Source organism: Cyprinodon tularosa, unplaced genomic scaffold (genome assembly GCF_016077235.1).
Source record: "Cyprinodon tularosa strain WSP-4 unplaced genomic scaffold, ASM1607723v1 ctg401, whole genome shotgun sequence".
In the NCBI taxonomy this organism is placed as follows: Eukaryota; Metazoa; Chordata; class Actinopteri; order Cyprinodontiformes; family Cyprinodontidae; genus Cyprinodon; species Cyprinodon tularosa.
In genome coordinates, this window is record NW_024039121.1 from 610,800 (window position 1) to 619,064 (window position 8,265).

The window sequence follows — 8,265 nt, forward strand, 5'->3', positions numbered from 1 at the left end:
ATAGCTCTGGTGAATTTCAATGGTGAAGTCCTCTGGAAATCTTCAATAATTGTTGTTGATTGCAGATGTGTCTAGTTGTTCCCATTGATTTAGCTTGTAAAGCGGGGAGAATGGCGCTAGGCTTACCGCACCGTGACGTCACTGCTGGAAGATGGCAGGAGGGAGGGGCTACTATATTTGCGCAAAAATGGCCGCTCCCTGACTCAGTGAGCACAACGAAAATTATTATTTTTATGTTTTTACCGATTAACGCTAAATTCGTTAAGTCACTGTGAACATATTAGTTTTAGGTAAAAATAATGATGCACTGATTATTTCTTACTGACCAGACTTCTCCTTTAAAACATATTTAAGTAGAAGTAAAAGAGCAGCATTATAAACAAATTAAAAAGTGCAAGTCAGCGATAAATTGTAGTTAATTACAGTAAAGTGAGAACATGTAACTAGTTAAGAGAATGTTGTTGAAATATAATAATTATCTGATTATCCTGATAACCAGAATACTGCTTTTGTTTGCCCAAAAATGTTTTGCTCCTCTTTGATGACGATAATTTCTCTCTCTGCCTGTCATGATGCTGAGAGTGGCTTCGGTCTCTGAAGCAGAATTAACGCCCTGAGTCAAACAAACACAACTGCAAATGTAGAGTAGAAATAGGATGGCGAACGGCACATATTTTCCCAGTTGTCAACACTTCCAAATATAGACTGCCTGGCTTGTTTAAAACGGCAAATGTCAGTTTTTGCAACAGCCCATGAAATTGTTCACCTTCTACGCAATTATTTTCATGCATATGAGATGAAACAGAAGCTTTTCTGGTACAAGAACATTAGTCAAATGATAAAATTTCATGTTCCTTCAACATGTTCCCTTTTTTTTAGCCATATGTTTTGTAGACGTTTGAGTCAAAATAGGAAGTTTGTCACCAAATGAACATGAACAAGTCCTTCAGGCAACATTAATGGACTTCTTTTTAAAAGAAGTGTCAAAAGTATTAATGTTTTTTGCTCTAGTGGAACTATAAATCCTGCTGTTTAAAAACACTTTTCTAGAAGTTAGAGGATCAACTTCAGCTTTTTACTCCAGTAAAAGTGTAAAAGTACCATTTTTAAAACGACTTAAAGTATAAAAGTTAAAGTAATGCAGTAAAAACTGTTAAGACAGAAGCTTTACTGCTCTACTCTATAAAAGGAAAATTTTTCTACAATTCTGGCTGATAACTTCCTTAGACTTTATTTTCTTAGTTTTATATCTAATGGTAACAGAGTCACATTTAACTTTGCATCATCTGGAAACACTATTTATTTTGGTATGAGGTGAACAACAAGTTGGGGCAGCACCGAGTCCAACCACAAAGAAATTAATTGTCTGGATGAAACTAATTCTTTTTGATGTCTTTTTGCTTTAAATATCAACAGGCCATAATGAAAATGAGCTTAAATGAAACAAAACTAAGGAATTTATTTTTAAAATGTAAGAAGTACACTGCAAAAAATTGAAATCTAAATAAGTAATTTGTTCCTAAACTAAGTGAATTTGTTCTTGAATTGAGGAGGTAAGTGAGACACTTTGCCAATGGAACAAGACAATTTACATTTAAGATAAGAAAAAGCAATTGCATTGTCTTATTTCAAGTGCATATTATCTAATTTTCTTATTTTAAGAGTAAAAATACTCAATCCATTGGCAAATCATCCCTTTACCTGCTAAAATTAAGGTAAAACACACTTGATTTAAGCAATTTTTACTTATTTCTAGATTGTTTTTGCAGTGTAGAAGTAAAAAGTTGTCTAAAAAATAATTACTGCATTAAGTATAGATGGCCAACATTTCTGCTTCAGTAAGGCAAGAAAGCATTTCTACCTGGTAACTTAAAGCCTCAGCTTTTCAAACAAATATTCATAATTTTATGCAAAACATCAGATTGTGCCTTTAATGAGAGAGCACTAGAGTGTTTAGGACACACTCGTTTTTGGAGGGACCTGTTATTTTATCTTCCATCTTTATTTTTAATTGAATTAAAAACACTGGACTTGTTACCATTCTGTTTAGGAACAGCTCAGGCACAGAATTTTATATATATATATAATTTATATATATAATTTAAATTATAATTTTAATATATAATTTATATATATATATAATTATATATATATATATATATATATATATATATATATATATATATATATATATATATATATATATATATATATATATATATATATATATATATATATATATATGTGACAGACCTCTGAAACAACACACATGACTGCTGTACCTAAAAGCAGGGACGTGCAGAGGGGGGGGCGGAGGGTGCTTGAGCACCTGCCCCTTTGTCCCTGATTCTCAAAGTGCCCTTTTGTAGGGTTTATTATTATTATTATTATTATTTTTTTTTTTTTTTTTTTTTTTTTTTTTTTGCGTGTGTGTGTGCGTGTGTATTTGTGTGTTTGTGCATGTCCAAAACAATTATAATTTAGATCTACTGTTCCATGGTAACCGTGGCCGGTCACATGATATACTGGATCATGTGACCGGCCGCGTCAGCTTCACACAACGTGCCCTCAAGCTAACCTTACTACCGTGACGTGCCCTGCTGCTGCGGATAACCACTGCGACTCCAGAAAAAGTAAACAACTGGTCAGGTAAGTAGGTGCTGCAGTGGTGTTAGTTTGTGCAAGGTTTATTGTTGCAAGATGAGTAGACTGACCGAGTAAAGTAAGCAATGAGCATCCTCTCTGCTGTGTGCAATTTGCACACACCTCTCACAAGTTATAGCCCTAGCCAGCGGCGCAAAAAGTGGGTATGCACTATAGGGCACCGGTACTGGAGGAGGCGCAGAAACGATCATGGTAAAATGATCCCGCCAGTCATTTTTAAATGCTTTGATAATACTTTCATTGCCCCAGAATGTAGGTAGGTAGTTGCATCCCTGCCGCTATCTAATTGACCACCACACACGCACAGCGTGCTATGGGGAGGAAGTACGTCAGGTTTCTGTTGTTGTTACTGTCAGTTTCACCTGCTATGTGAAAGTGCAGAGAGATATGTATCTTACTCTCAAGCAGGTGTGTTTTCTTCCTGTTTTATTTCACTAAAACTGTGCAGTATGCATATTCACATCATTTTGGACCATTACAAAACAAAAATAATTAGAGTTTTGAATTTCTAAACCTCTCCTTTGTTTACACAAAAAAAATAAATATGCCCATATAGGCTAATATGCATACAGACAAATTGTATAACTTTTGGACCCTTGCTGTCATGCGCAAACTTAATAGTCAAACTAAATAAAAGCAAAAAAACATTTTAAAAAGTTATTTCTATATCATTTAATAAATTTTTATTTTATAGCATTAGGAATAATAAAGGGCAAAATATTAATGGGTTAAACTTGTGGCTATGCAGTACAATTTTTTTTAAAAAGGTATGCAATGTCAATTTTTGTTTGTATGTGTGTTTTATGTGGATCAGATTGTAGTTTAAGTATCTTATTTCATTTTGCAGAGATGCCTCATAAGGAGAGGAGGTTAAAACAAAAACAAAAGGAGCCGTGTGAGGCTGCAAAAGGCAGTGGATCACTCACCAGCTGGATGACAAAGAGCACAAAAGGTAAGATCAACACATGCACCAGTTATTTATAGCCATATTCAGTTAGAGAAAACAACAGTAACAAACAAAATTTCAATGTTGTTCTGTTACATTATAATATGTATAGTGTGTTAATTATTGATAATGATGTATGGTGTATAGTGTTAATTAGATTAATCCAAGAGCAAATTCTGCCCGATTTCCAGATGGACAGGGAGTAAGTCATCACAGGTCAGATGAGGAGATGGAAGGAGAGAAAGAGGAGGAGATGGAAGGAGAGAAAGATGAGGAGATGGAAGGAAAGACAGGGGAAGACACTGTGCCTCAGAGAAAAGAGAGTTTGCTAGGAACAGAAAGTCAAGAGGAGCCAGAGACTGGAGGAATGGTCTCAGGGGTTAAGAAGCCCACACAGGATGTTAAAGTAGAGGAAGCAGCAAACCAGGAGACAGAGGTTGGGGTGAGAGAGGGAAAGCTTGATTTACAGATTACACAAAATGTGGAGGTAGAAGGAGCATCAAACCAGGAGGAGATTGAAACCAGAGATAGGCAAACATTCTCACACCTACTTGAACTTACTCACCCAAATGATCCTGCCCATGTCCTACAATTAAATATTAAATGTGATGAGGCCTTCATTCAGTTTTGCAACAGTATTGGACCGTGTCAACCAGCGCTTTCATCCTTTCCAAAAAATGAAGAGGGGCGATCATTTCAACAGAAATGGTATGAGAACAACACATGGCTGGAGTACTCACCAAGTCTTGATGCCATGTTCTGTTTCAGCTGCCGTCTTTTTTTGTGTGAGGATAAATACAAAGGGCGCAAAACATGGAAATCAGAAGGATTTAATCGGTGGAGAAAGGCTCTAGAGAGAATTAAAGAACACTGTGCCTCAGAATCACACATGTGTAGTATGGTGAGGTGGAACAACTTAAAAAAGAAATCACTGGAGGCAGCTTTTGAAATGGGTGACCGCGCATCACAAGCTGCTAAAGACAGGGAAAGAGAAAAAAATAGAGAAATCTTGTCCCGATTACTGGCAACCACTCTTTACCTGGCAAGACAGGGTATGCCTTTTAGAGGAGACGATGAGACCCTGTCCAGCCAAAATCGAGGTAATTTCCTAGAGTTGGTGGAGCTGTTTAGCAGGTATGATAGTGTAATTAAATGACACCTGGAAGCAATAAAAGAGAAGCAGGGAACTGGTAGAAGACCTCTTGTCTCACTTCTCTCCAACAGAAGTCAGAATGATATGATCAAAGCTTTGGCCATATCAGTCAAACAAGTAATCAAAAAAGAAATCCAAGAGAGCAAAACCTTTTCAATTCTCATGGATGAAACCACGGATGCTGCACACACTGAACAAGTTTCTTTTGTGATTAGGTATGTGCATAACATGCAAATCAAGGAGCGCTTTCTTCAGGTGTGTAACATTCATACCACAAGTGGAGATGCTCTTGAGAAGATAGTTATAGCTCTACTGGAAGAAAATGGCCTGAAGTTGGAAAACATCCGGGGTCAAGGCTATGATGGGGCTGCAAATATGAGCGGATGCTTTAAGGGACTTCAGGCAAGAATTCTAAAAAGAAATCCAAAGGCCTTGTATGTACACTGTCAGGCTCACTGTCTTAATTTGGTGTTAGTTGAAAGTGCAAAGTCTACCATCTGTTTTGTCAGCTTTTTTTTCAACTTCATCCAAACGACACTCTGCATTTATTAAAATGCAGAAGACTATGTACCCTGATCGGCGTCCACTGGAGCTGCAGAAGCTCTCAGACACACGGTGGGCCTGCAGAGAAACTGCCCTTCAGACTCTGAGGAAGGTCCTCCCAGCTGTCATGCAGTTTCTTGAGGAAATCACACAGCAAGACCCACCAGACTCTTCGGCAGGTGATGCATTGATTCTTCTCAGGAGCATCAACTTTGAATTTTTCTTGTGTCTGGAGATCACCTGCCCAATCTTCCAGGTGACTGCGATGGCCTCTGATGCTTTGCAGCAGAAAGACATAGAGCTAGCGACAGCATACAAAGTTGTAGATGGAGTTTTTCAGAGGCTGGCCTACAGCAGAACAGAGGAGGAGTTTGAGAAGATGTTTAAACAGGCTACAGAGAAGGCTGCATCAGTGGGCCTTGACCCCCCAACTGAGATTCCTGGTCAAGCTCGGAGGAGGAAAATGCCAGCAAAGTTCAAGGTCACTGCCACAACAGCAACTGCTGACCACACATTCCCTACTTTGCAGGACTACTATCGTGTTAAGGTGTATTACGTTTTTGTGGACACAATGACACAAGAGCTTCAGAGACGCTTTAAAGCTGAAGATAACTCCACATGGGAAATCCTGAATGCCCTCCACTGCCTGATAGTCCCAGAGAACTGGAAAACAGCCCAAATTCCAACAGAGGCACTGTAAGCTGTGAATAGGCTCTGCAAGTTCTACAACATTGATGAAGATGACAAATTGCAGACAGAACTAAAGGTCTTCCATAGTTCATACTCATGCCCCTCACCCATCAGTGTGACATCTATTCTTTCAGTGGTCAAAGAAAACAATGCACATCTGGTTTTCCCCAACTTGACTGAGCTGCTGAAGACATACGGCACTCTTCCAGTTTCTACAGCTACTGTTGAACGCTCTTTCTCAAAACTCAAACTAGTGAAAACAAAACTTTGCACCCTTTGCACAGAAGAAAGGTTGTCAGAGCTTCTTTTACTGGCAATTGAAAAGGATATTCCAGTCAACCACAGTGAAGTCATTGACATTTTTAAGAGCATGGGCAACAGGAGGTTGCTGTTATAACTGCAAAAAATAAAAATGCCACTGTGATGTGTAAAAAAAAAACTAAGGCACAGACCCTGACAGAAACTGACAGAAAGACAGAGCCACCTTCTCTCTATTGTCTTTCTCCCACGAATAATGTTACCCTTTCAGTTACAGTTACTTATACAATGTGAATATATGTTTGTTAATAAATACAGGTTGAAACCTTTAAACTTGAAGTATTGTTTGTGTTTGTGGCTTTGAATGAGCAACTGGTTTTTAAGCAGTCAGCCTTGGCAACAGACTCTAGCAATTCAGCAGTGTGGCAGGTCAGTCAGAGTGAGCCATTTTAAATGTTAGTTATCTTTGCATCTTGCATGAACACACACCACTTGTTTAATCAGCTGCTATCTCTCCCATGCTGTTTTTAGTGTCTGTACTATCAGATTAATACATCCCAACTCCAGCAACACAGAAGCACCAACCCCCTCAACAGAAGCTGTTTCATGAGGTAAAACACACTCATTTCGCTTTGCACTGACCTCAAACAAATATGTGAGTATGTGTGATAGGGTGTATTTTGATTCTACGTTCCATTATTTATAGTATGGGTTGGTACATTTCAACCAGTTGTACAGCAAGGTATGTTTCTGTATAATGTTTTAAATCCGTGCCCCATGTGCCCTCTTTTAACTTTGAGCACCCGCCCCTCCAACGGTCTCTGCACGTCCCTGCCTAAAAGTGAAAACAGCAACCAGAAACCAGGCCTCAGATTAATGAATTATTATGATAAAGACACAAAGGAAAATCAAGCACATTCTCGCTTATAATCCAGTTAGTTTTTATATGTCTTATAAACTCTTATTAAAATTTCCGTTACTTTGAGTTTTTTTGTAAGGTCTTGTTTTGATCTGCATTTCAGTTTTTTATTTCTAATCTTGTCTGATGCATAATTTAACTCCTCCCTACACTGAGGAAATGAGAAGAGAGGGTTGAGTGAAAACTTTTCTTATCTAGTTTTAGATAAGAAATAGAGTTGAACACAAAAAGAATGGTAATTTATTATGCAAATAATTCTAACTGTTTTATTGTTTATTGTGACAAGCCTAAATGATAATTCATGAGTTATTTCAATTTTTAACAGTGACATTAAATATATGTTTGTTTATTTATTTATAAATTATAATGTAAGACAAAAATAACTGCAGTAAATTTCAGCCTATTAGAGTTCTATCATTGCTGTAGTCAGACGCGTCAAATAACAAAATACAAATACTTGATTTGTTTACTGAATAAGAAAAGTTGGCTAAAAAAAAAAGAAGAAGAAATGTTTGCTATCTATATCTTAGTGGAGTAATAGTTTCTAGTCAACCTCTTTCTTGTACTCCTTACATTTTAAAAATAGACTCATTAGTTTTGTTTAATTTAAGCTCATTTTCTTTATGGCCTGTTGGTATTTAGAAAAATAAAAAAGATCAAAATAATTTGTTTCATCCAAAAAATTAATTTCTTTATGGTTGGACTCGGTGTTGCCCCAACTTGTTGTTCACCACATTGTCATAATGCAGGACAGAAGGATCCAGTATTCAAAGCATTTATTTATAAACGGAGCGGGCTGCAGATCCGCAGAAGCAGCGGCTTTAACTGGAATCTCATCTGAGAAAAACACAGATTAATGACCATGATAATCTGACAGAGGATTAATATCTATGTGAGTCAATGACTGGGTGTAACAGTTTGATCCATAGCTAAAGAATGAGGTAGGATCCAGCAGGTGGACTGCCAACGAGATGCGGCGGGCGCCGCCCGGAGTGTCCAAGATACTGCAGCACCAAAGAACTTGTAGGAGTCCGAGCCAGGTCAGGGAAAATAGATCAGAACAGGAACAGGCTGGTTTCAGGGTTCCAGGAG